The sequence below is a fragment of the Lynx rufus genome, unplaced genomic scaffold (genome assembly GCF_022079265.1).
Source record: "Lynx rufus isolate CCGP_SWC_20201006 ecotype Redwood Valley unplaced genomic scaffold, mLynRuf1.p SCAF_19, whole genome shotgun sequence".
Classification (NCBI taxonomy): Eukaryota; Metazoa; Chordata; class Mammalia; order Carnivora; family Felidae; genus Lynx; species Lynx rufus.
This window is the reverse complement of record NW_025814833.1, coordinates 5,388,158-5,399,346: the sequence shown is the minus strand read 5'-3', so window position 1 is coordinate 5,399,346 and position 11,189 is coordinate 5,388,158.

Below are 11,189 nucleotides of genomic sequence, written 5' to 3'. Positions count from 1 at the left end.
CTCTCTCCAACCCCAGCCCCTGAAAACTACTGATTTGTTATCTGACCCTGATGTTTTGCCCTTTCTAGGATTCATATGATATGTAGACTTTGAGTCTAGCTTTGTTCGCTTAGAAAAGTATATTCATGCTGTTGTTTACATCAGTAGTTACTTCTCTTTTACTGCTGACATGTATTCCATTGTATAGATAACCAAAGTTTTTTTTTTTCCTCTTTACTCACCAAATTAAGGACATTTGGATTGTTTCCAGTTTGGGGCAATCATGAAAAATAAACTACTATGAACATTCACATGCAAGTTTTTGTGTGAACATAAGTTTTCATTCATGTGGCTAAATACTTATGAGTGGACAGAAATTGGTTGCACTTTGATACACCAATAATGAAACAGCGGAAAGAGAAATAAAGGAATTGATCCCATTTACAATTGCACCAGAAACCATAACATACCTAGGAATAAACCTAACCAAAGAGATAAAAGACTTACACTCTGAAAACGATAAAACATTGATGTAAGTAATTAAAGATGACACACAGAAATGGAAAAACATTCCATTTTCATGGATTGAAAGAACAAATATTGCTAAAATGTCTACACTACCCGGGGTGCCTGGGTAGCTCAGTCAATTAAGCGTCCAACTTTGGCTCAGGTCATGATCTCATGGTTTGTGAGTTTGAGCTCCGCATCAGGCTCTGTGCTGTCAGTTTGGAGCCTGGAACTTCCTTTGGATTCTGTGTCTCCCTCTCTCTCTGCCCCTCCCCCCCCCCACACGCTCTGTCTTTCTCTGTCTCTCAAAAAATGAATAAACGTTAAAAAAATTTTAAATGTCTACATTACCCAAAACAATCTACACATTTAATGCAATCCCTATCAAAATACCACCAGCATTTTTCACAGAGGTGGAACAAGTAATCTTAAAATTTGTATGGAACCTCAAAAGATCCCTGAATAGCCAAAGCAATCCTGAAAAAGAAAAGCAAAGTGGGAGGCATCACAATTCTAGACTTCAAGTTATATTACAAAGCTATAACCATCAAGACAGTATGTTACTGGCACAAAAACAGACACATAGATCAATGGAACAGAATAGAAAATACAGAAATGGACCCACAACTATATGGTCAATTAATCTTTGGCAAGGCAGGAAAGAATATCCAATAGAAAAAGAGACACTCTCTTCAACAAATGGTGTTGGGAAAACTGGACAGCTACATGCAAAAGAATGAAACTGGACTACTTTCTTACACCATATACAAAAATAAATTAAAATGGATGAAAGCCCTAAATGTGAGATAGGAAACCAGTAAAATCCTACAGAAGAATACAGGTGGCAACCTCTCTGGCATCAGCCGTAGCAACTTCTTTCTAGATATGTTCTCCTTAGGCAAAGGAAACAAAAGCAAAAATAAACTATTTGGACTGCATCAAAATAAGAAGCTTCTGCACAGCAAAGAAAAGAATAAACAAATCAAAAAAGGCAACCTACAGAATGGGAGAAGATATTTGCAAATGGCATACCTGATAAAGGGTTAGTATCCAAAATATATAAAGAACTTATATAACTCAATATCCAAAAAACAAATAATCCAGTTAAAAAATGGTCAGAAGACATGAACAGACATGTTTCCAAAGAAGACCTCCAGATGGCTAACAGACACATTAAAAGATGCTCAACATTAGCCACTATCAAGAAAATACAAATTAAAACTACAATGGTATATTATTTCACACCAGTCAGAATGGCTAAAAGTAACAAAAAAGGAAACAACAGGTGTTGACAAGAATGTGGAGAAAGGGGCACTCTTTTATACTATTGGTGGGATGCACACTAAACTGGTGCAGCCATGTAGAAAACAGTATGGAGGTTCCTCAAAAATTTAAAATAGAACTATCCTATGATCCAGCAATTGCACTACTAGATATTTACTCAAAGGATGCAAAAATAGTAATTCAAGGGGTTAATACACCCCAGTGTTTATAGCAGCATTATCTACAATAGCTAAATTATGGAAAGAGCCCAAATGTCTATTGACTGATGAATGGATAAAGAAGACATCGTATACACGATGGAATATTACTCAGCTATCAAAAAGAATGGAATCTTGCCATTTGCAATGACTGGATGGACCTAGAGAGTATTATGCTAAGCAAAATAAGTCAGTCAGAGAAAGACAAATACCATATAATTTCACTCTTGTGTGGAATTTAAGAAACAAAACAAATGAACATAGGGGCAAAAAATGAGAAGGAAACCAAGAAGTAGACTCTTAACTATAGAAAACAAACTGATGGTTACCAGAGGAGAAGTGGCAGGGAGTGGCTTAAATAGGTGAAAGTTACTAAGAGGGCATTTGTGATGAGCACCAGACACTGTAGGTAAGTGATGAATCATTAAATTTTATATTTGAAACTAATTGTTACACTGTATGTTAAGTAACTGAAAGTTAAATAGAAAATTGGGTAAAAAAATAAATAAAAGTACAATTAGAGTTTAGACAAAAAAAAATCCAGAAGGAACAATTCAACATCTATTTCAAGAGCATTTAGAGGGGGCACCTGGGTGGCTCAGTAGGTTAAACGTCCTACTTTGTCTCAGGTCATGATCACTTCATGGGTTTGAAAACTGCCAGGCTCTGTGCTGACAGCATGAACCTGGAGCTTGCTTCAGTTGTGTGTGTCCCTCTCTTTCTGCCCCTCTCCTGCTCACGCTCTGTCTCTCTCTCAAAAATAAATAAATGCTAAAAAAATAAAAAATAAATAAAGAGCATTTAGAGGCCCAAACTTCCTCCTTGCTCAGCTCAGTAGATGGCTGCCATGTCTATTCTCATCCCAGCAGAAGTCTACAATTTTATTCTTTGGAGAATTCTCTGAAATGCATAACAGGCACATACCTTAATCCTAAACCTAACCCTGATACTAAACATAACTGTAACCTATAACACCCAAAGTCTAATCCCTAACACTTACCCTAATGCTAACTGTAAATTTAACACTCTGAAGAGGTCTCTGAAATGCAGGATACCAGACTCATACCCACACCCTGACCTTAAACATAACCCTCACCCTGTCCCTAACCCTAACCCTAACCCTGGCCCTAACACGAACCCTAACCCTAGATCTGAGGGGGAAAAAGGAAGATGTAGTATGTGTGTGTATGTGTGTGTGTGTGTGTGTGTGTGTGTATATATATATACACACACACACACATATATAATACACACACACACACACACATACACACATGTATATATATGTTTATGTATATGTGTGTGTGTGTGTGTATATATATATATATATATATATATATATATATATATATCACCCAGCCATAAAAAATACAAAATCTTGCTGTTTGCAATGACATAGATGGGGCTAGGGAAGTCAGTCAGAGAAGACAAATACCGCATGATTTAACTCATATATGGAAATCAAGAAACAAAACAAATAAAGTGAAAAAAAGAGAGAAACAAGCCATGAAACAGACTCTTAACTATACTGAACAAACTGATGGTTACCAGAGAGGAAGTGGGTGGATGGGGGGGATGGGTTAAAGGTGATGGGAATTAAGGAGTGTACTTGTAATGAGCACGGGGTGTTGTATGAAAGTGTTGAACTATATCGTACACCTGAAATAAATATTACACTGTATGTTAACTGGAATTTAAATGAAAACTTAAATATCTATGAATGGGATTGTTGAGTTGTATACTTAAGTGTATGCTTAACTTTATAAGAAACTAAACAAGCTGTTTCCAATGTACAATTTTGCATTTTACCAGCAATGGCATGAGTTTTCCAGTTGCTCTTCATCTTTACCAGCACATTGTGTGCCAGTATTTTTATTTTATTTTAGCCAATATGATAAGGGTGTAGCAGTATCTCATTCTGGTTTAAAATTGCATTTCACTAATTAATAAGATGCTGAGCAGTTTTTCATGTGTTGCTTTGCATTTGTTTACCTTCTTTGGTGAAGTATCTGTCCAATTTCTTTTACCCCTTTTATATTTGAATTGTTTTTTATTGAGTTTTGAGAATCCTTTACATATTCTGGATACAGGTGCTTGATCAAGCATATGCTTTGCACAAATTTTCTCCCACTCGGTGTCTTGTCTTTTTATTGAATTCAGATTTACCAGCTCTTTCCTTTACTAATGAGTATGTGGTACCATATCCAAGAAATTTTTGCCAGACAAAGTTAACAGATTTTCTTCTGTTTTCTTCTAGGAATATTACAGTCTTCAGTTTTACATTTAGATCTATGGTCCATTTTAAATTAATTTTGTATAGTATAGTATAGTGTGCAAGTTATGGGTCAAGGTCAAAGCTTTCTTTTTCCTTTTCCTTTTTTTTTTTTTTTTGCATATGGATGTCCAATATTTCCAGTACCATTTGTTGAAATGATCACTCTTTCTCCTTTGCAACTTTGTTTCCGAATTCTGTCTTTGGTTCCGCTAACCTATAGTCTATCTTTTCAGAAAAACCACACTGCCTTGATTTCTGTACCTTTATAGTAAATTCTGAATTCAGGATTTGTGAGTACTCCTACCTTATTTTTTCAAACTTTTTTGGCTATTCTAATTCTTTTGCTTCCCATGTAAATTCTAGAATTGGCTTATTGATATGTGCAAAAGATCCTGCTAGAATTTTGATTGGTATTGCACTGTATCTGAGTTAATTTAGGGAGTACTGACATTAAGAATATTGAGTCTTCCGATCCATGAACATAGCATATTTCTCCATTTCTTTAGGTCTTTATTTTAGCAGTCTTTTGTAGTCTTTAAAAAATATTTATTTTGAGGTGGGGGAAAGTGCAAGCAGGGGAGAGGCAAAGAGAGGGAGGGGGGACAGAGGATCTGAACCAGGCTCTGTGCTGACAAGCTGACAGCCGTGAGTCCGATGTGGGGCTCAAACCCACAAGCCATGAGATCATGACCTGAGCTGAAGTTGGTTGCTCAAGCAACTGAGCCACCCAGGTGCCTCCTTTTGTAGTTTCTAACATACAGATTCTGTGCATATTTTATTAGATTTATAAATAGTATTTCATGGGGATTTTTTGTATCACATGCTTTCGAAACCTTGGTTTGTGGTTTCTTTGGCAATTCATTGCCCTCAAAAACTTATAGGCTTCTGGGGCGCCTGGGTGGCTCAGTCGGTTAAGCATCCAACTTTGGCTCAGGTCATGATCACATTTTCTTTTTGTGTGGGTTCGAGTCCTGCATCAGGCTCTGTGCTGACAGCTCAGAGCCTAGAGCCTGCTCTAATTCTGTGTCTCCCTCTCTCTCTGCCCCTCCCCTGCTCACACTCTGTCTCTCTTTCAAAAATAAATAAACATTAAAGAAAAACCTTACAGGCTTCTACATAAATAAACTCCCACATATACAATCAGCTAATATTTCACAAGGGACTCAAGAATACACAATGGGGAAAGGATAGTTTTTTCAATAAATGGTTTGGGGAAACCTGGATAAACACAAGCAAAAAAAAAAAGAAATTGGATTCCCATCTTACATGACTCATAAAAATTGACTAGAAATGGATTACAGTTTTAAATATAAGACCTAAAAACATAAAACTCTTAGAGAAAACATAGGGAAAAAATGTTCTGTGACACTGATCTTCGATGTGACATGAAAAGCAGAAGCAACAAAAGCAAAAAAATTAATAAGTGTGACTACATCAAAATAAAAGCTTCTGAACAACAAAAAATGGTTAACAAAATGAAAAGGCAATTTACAGAATGGGAGAAAATATGGAGTTTTGCAAACCACATATCTGCTAAGGGGTTAATAAACAAAGTACATAAGAAACTCCTAGAACTCAATAAGAAAAAACCAAATGATCTGATTTTTTAAATGGGCAGAACAGTTGAGTAGCCAGTTTTTCCAAGAAAACATCCAAATGGACACCAGACACATGAAAAAAATCCTTGACACCACTAATCATCAGGTTAGTGCAAATTAAAACCACAATGACAAGATTATACCCCTCTGAGGAGCAATATCAGAGGCTTACTACTGCATAGAGGCAAATAAAATAGACTTCACTAATGTATTTCAACTGATCACTAAGCAAATAAGCAAGCAAGAAACAGAAATTGGTCCAGAAAGGGTGGGGGATGGGAGCCAGGGTAGTACTTAGAGCAGATACATTATATGATCTACAATGTCTAGTTTCTAGCAAAATGTTACAAGAAAAGTAAAACCAGGAAGATGTGACCCACCCATGCTAAAAATGAACGAATGAAAACAGGCAAAATAAACTGGGAATAAAAGCAACCAATATCAGATTTGAGAAATATTTCAGTGTAGACATTTTAGATATTTTTTTAAACCAGAAGAAATTATGATCAAATCAGTGAGGATGACAATATCACATCAAATAGAGAATACTAATACAAATATAGAAATTATTTTATTATTTTTTGGTCAATTCAACTTATTTTTTTATTTATTTCAATTCAATTTTATTTTATTTTATTTTAATTATTTTTTCTTCTCAAGTTAGTTAACATACAGTGTAGTCTTGGCTTTCAGGAGTAGAACCCAGCGATTCATCTCTTACATATGACACCCTATTTTAAAAAGAACTAATGGGAAATTCTGGAGTAAAATTGTATAACTAAAAAGAAATATTTAATAAGGGAGCTCAAAACTTTTTAAAAATTAAAAAAATAATAAAACCACAATTAACTATCACCTCACACCTGTTAGAGTGGCTAGCATCAAAAAGACAAGAGGTGAGTGTTAGTGAGGATATAGGGAAAAGGGAACCCTTGTGCACTGTTGGTGAGAATGTAAACTGGTGCAGATACTGTGGAAAATAGTGTGGCAGTTCCTCAAAAAATTAAAAATAGAACTACCATATGATCCAGCAATCCCACTTCTGGGTATATACCCAAAGGAAACGAAAACAGGATATTGAAAAGATATCTACACTCCCATGTTCACTGAAGCACCAAAATAGCTAACATATGGAAACAACATAAGTATCCATCAGCAGATGAGTGGACACAGAAAATGGGATACACACACACACACACACACACACTGGAGTATTATTCAGCTATGAGAAAGAAGGGAATTCTGTCATTTGAGACAACATGGATGGACCTTGAGGGCACTGTGCTAAGTGAAATAAGTCAGGTAGAGAAAGATAAATATTGCATGATATCACTTATACGTGAAATATACAAAATCCAAAGTCATAGAGAGTTGGGGAGGGGGTGTTAGTCAAAGGATACAAGCTTCCAGTTAGGAGATGAATAAGTTCTGGGATCTAATATACAGCATGATGAATATACTTAACAATATTATATTAGACACTTAAAAGTTGGTAGGAGAGATCTTAAGTGTTCTCACCATGAAAAAGAAATGGAATTATGTCACTGTAATGGAGGTTCTAGGTAACACCATGGTGGTAATCATACTGTAATATGTAAATGTATCAAATAAACACATCACACACCTTATACGTACACAATGTTATATGCTAGCTATATTACAATAAAGCTGGAAAACAAATAAGAATCAACAAAAAAAACCTGACAGTCTTCTAGTCTCATTATTTCCGGTCAGTCCCATGAGGCATTATTTCCGGTCAGTCCCATGAGGCATAGACTCAGACAGAGATCCTTTCTAGACTTAGTTTTTAATCCTGTCCTTGGTATTTTATTTATTGGCCTCTGTTTTTTTGGCTTGACCATTTCTTTTCTTTTTTTTTTATTTTTTAATGTTATTATTTATTTTTGAGACAGAGAGAGACAGAGAATGAGCAGGGGAGGGCAGAGAGAGAGGGAGACACAGAATCCAAAGCAGGCTCCAGGTTCTGAGCTGTCAGCACAGCCTGATGTGGGGCTTGAACTCATGGAGTGTGAGATCATGATCTGAGGTGAAGTCGGACACTTAACCGACTGAGCCACCCAGGTGCCCCAGGCTTGACCCTATCTCAATCTGATGGTGGATACCTGGAGGTTATTTCAAAAATAGGTTTGAGTGGGAAGGAAATTCCCTTACTTTAATTTTTGTTGGATCCCATTGTCAGGAAGAAAAAGTCTTGAATGGAGTCTCCTGAAAAATACTTGGAGCCAAAATTTTATCTCCTGCTAATAGCGTCTTCTTGATTACCACTACTTTCTTTTTGGAATTATTAATAGTGTTTTTTTTTTCAACCCTGAATGTTCTGGAAATTACAGGCATCTTAGTGAAATTAGATTATAAACCACAAGCATAGCATGCCTCCCTTTGGCTATTTCTGGACTTCATTGTCTCCCTTGTAAGGCAACTCAGTAGCTAAGGGCAGCACAAAGCAAAAGACAGCCCAACGTTCTGGTGTTTTAAAACCATTTCCTGTAACACTGCAGTTCAGTTTGCAGCATGTTGTCTGACTTCCAAGATATCCTAGGTGACTGGTTCACCTTTAACAAAGGTCCACCAGCTTTCTTGTCTGAAAAATCCCTTGCCACCTGCTGCCTAACCATTTCCACTTTTTGAAGATATAAGGAGACAATGACTTTTCTCTGCCACATGCAGAGAGAATAATTATAACTACAACAATATCCCCAGTGATATTAGAGAAGACATTGCAACTATGAAATAATAATAGGATGTTTTAGGATTTTTAAAATTGTATTTTAAAAAATTTTTAATGTTCACTTAATTTTGATAGAAAGGTAGAGCACAAGCAGGGGAGGGGAAGGGAGAGAGGGAGACACAGAATCTGAAACAGGCTTCAGGTTCTGAGCTGTCAGCACAGAGCCTGACTCAGGGCTCGAACTCACGGACCTGAGCCGAAGTCAGATGCTTAACCAACTGAGCCACTCAGGCGCCCCCAAATTTTATTTTTAATTATAGTACAGTTGACATATAATATTATATTAGTTTCAGGTGTACAACATATTGTTTCAACAACTCTATTCGTTATGAAATGCTAACCATGGTAAATGTAGAAGGATGGTATTTTAAAAGACACTTTCAAGAATGAAAAGAGAGCTCCTGGAAGATGTTTTTGAAATGAAAGGAAAAATGGAAAACCCAATAATGACAAAGAGTAAAAAAAATGGAAAATGGGGATGAGCACTGGATGTTGTATGTAAACGATGAACCACGGGAATCTACCCCCAAAACCGAGACCACACTTTACACACTGTATGTGAGCCAATTTGACAATAAATTATATTAAAATAAATAAATAATAAATACATAAATAAATAATAAAAATAAAAAATAAATTCACAATATATGGAAAGTGGGACAGCATAGAAAATGCAAGGATTTCCTGCATCCAAATGAATTAAAAACATATTTGGAAAATAGGTAGAAAATAGATGAGTGAGTTTTTTGGTTTTTTTTTGTTTTTTAGCTCATAGAATTTATTCAGAAACTCGTCACTGGGACTACATTATATCCAGCAGAAACCAACTGAAAAGAAAAAGGCAACGGGAGATGTGATACCAATAACACAGACTGCTAATAACATAGAGAATTCAACAACAAAAATAATTACTAATTCCAAGGAAAATATCAAGTTGTAGAGGTAATTGAAAGTATTCTAATGTACTAGCTGGCTCATCTGTTAATTGCTTTTACATCATCAAAACACTAAACACAGTATACTTATTTTTTTAACGTTTATTTTTGAGAGAGAGAAAGAGAGAGAGAGACAAAGAGCACAAGATAGGAAGAGTCAGAGAGAGAGGTAGATAGAGGATCCAAAGGGGTTCCAGACTGGAAGCAGAAAGCCCGATGTGGGGCTCAAACTCACCAACCATGAGATGGTGACCTGAGCCGAAGTCTGAAGCTTAACTGACTGAGCCACCCAGGTGCCACAACACAGTGTACTTCTAATGGGAAAATGAAGGAGTGGGAAGATCACATGTGCATGCTATGGGTATGACTGTGTATGTGAAGAAAAGCAAAATCCTCATATGCCACGGTGACAGGTTGACAGATGTCAAAAACTGAAAAATCAAGACATAGCAACAGAGACATTTAGTTCAGAAATAACGGGTAAGTATCAAATGATAAAGATATAGGGGTACCTGGGTAGCTCAGGCAGTTAAGCATCCGACTATTGGTTTCAGCTCAGGTCATGATCTCACAGTTTATGAGTTCAAGCCCCACATCCGGCTCTGCACTGACAATGCAGAGTCTGCTTGGGATTCTCTCTTTCCCTCTCTCTCTGCCCCTCCCCTGCTCACTAACTCTGTTTCTCTCTCAAAAATAAGTAAACTTAAAAAAATTTTAAAAAATTCTCTAAAACAAAAATTAAAGATATAAAGGTTAAATATGGCTGTCTCTGGCAAGGAGAAAATGGGGGATGAGATCGGCTGGGTTTACAAGCTTTGTGGGGATATTTAATTTTTTAAACCACGTGCCCAAATGCAATGGTACGAAGAACGTACACACAACTCTGCCAGGATTCCCCACCTAATTCCAGATTAAACAGAAGTGCTAGAATTTGGCACACCATCTTTCTCATAGCTATCAATCACAGACTACTATGGAGAGCCTGATAGCCTTTTGGACATTCTCATTAGTCTCTTCTATGAGTCCCACTTCACTTTAAATGGCAAGATAGAATCTTGGCAAAGTAAATGAGAAAGATGGATGAAAGCAGGCATAGTGATCTTCAGAGAGGAAATAAGGAGAACAGAAGAAGCATTGCAAGGGCATTCTGAATAATAATAATAATAATAAAGCTGCAAACAATGTAACATTCTCTGTTCAGCTGAGAAATAACAACAGCAGAAGGCACATCAGTTTGGTTTATGTAGCTATCAGAGATTGAATGACTGGTTCCAGGATAAGACCACTATAATCCAAAACAAAAAAAAATGTTCATCATAAAGCTGTCAAGCATCTTCATATGCGTACTGGTTTTGTGCAACAGAGCCTTCTAGTACTAGCCAGACATGAGGACGGCTACAGTTAATTCATATCATGTATGACAGCATTATCCTAAAGTGACTTAATACCACATTTGAAACTAAATAGAACAAAACTTCCTCAATGCTCTCAGGTGCTCCATGCAGCTAACCTCTGGCAACCTTGCCTCCAGAGTGGCACATGGTTAAAAATAAAACATTTTAAAATTAAATGATGTGGTTAGTTACCTGGTAGGTAAAGGTTCTTAATAAATATTTGATAAAGATGAAATATAGGGGAAAGCAATGTAGTATTTGCCCCCAAATT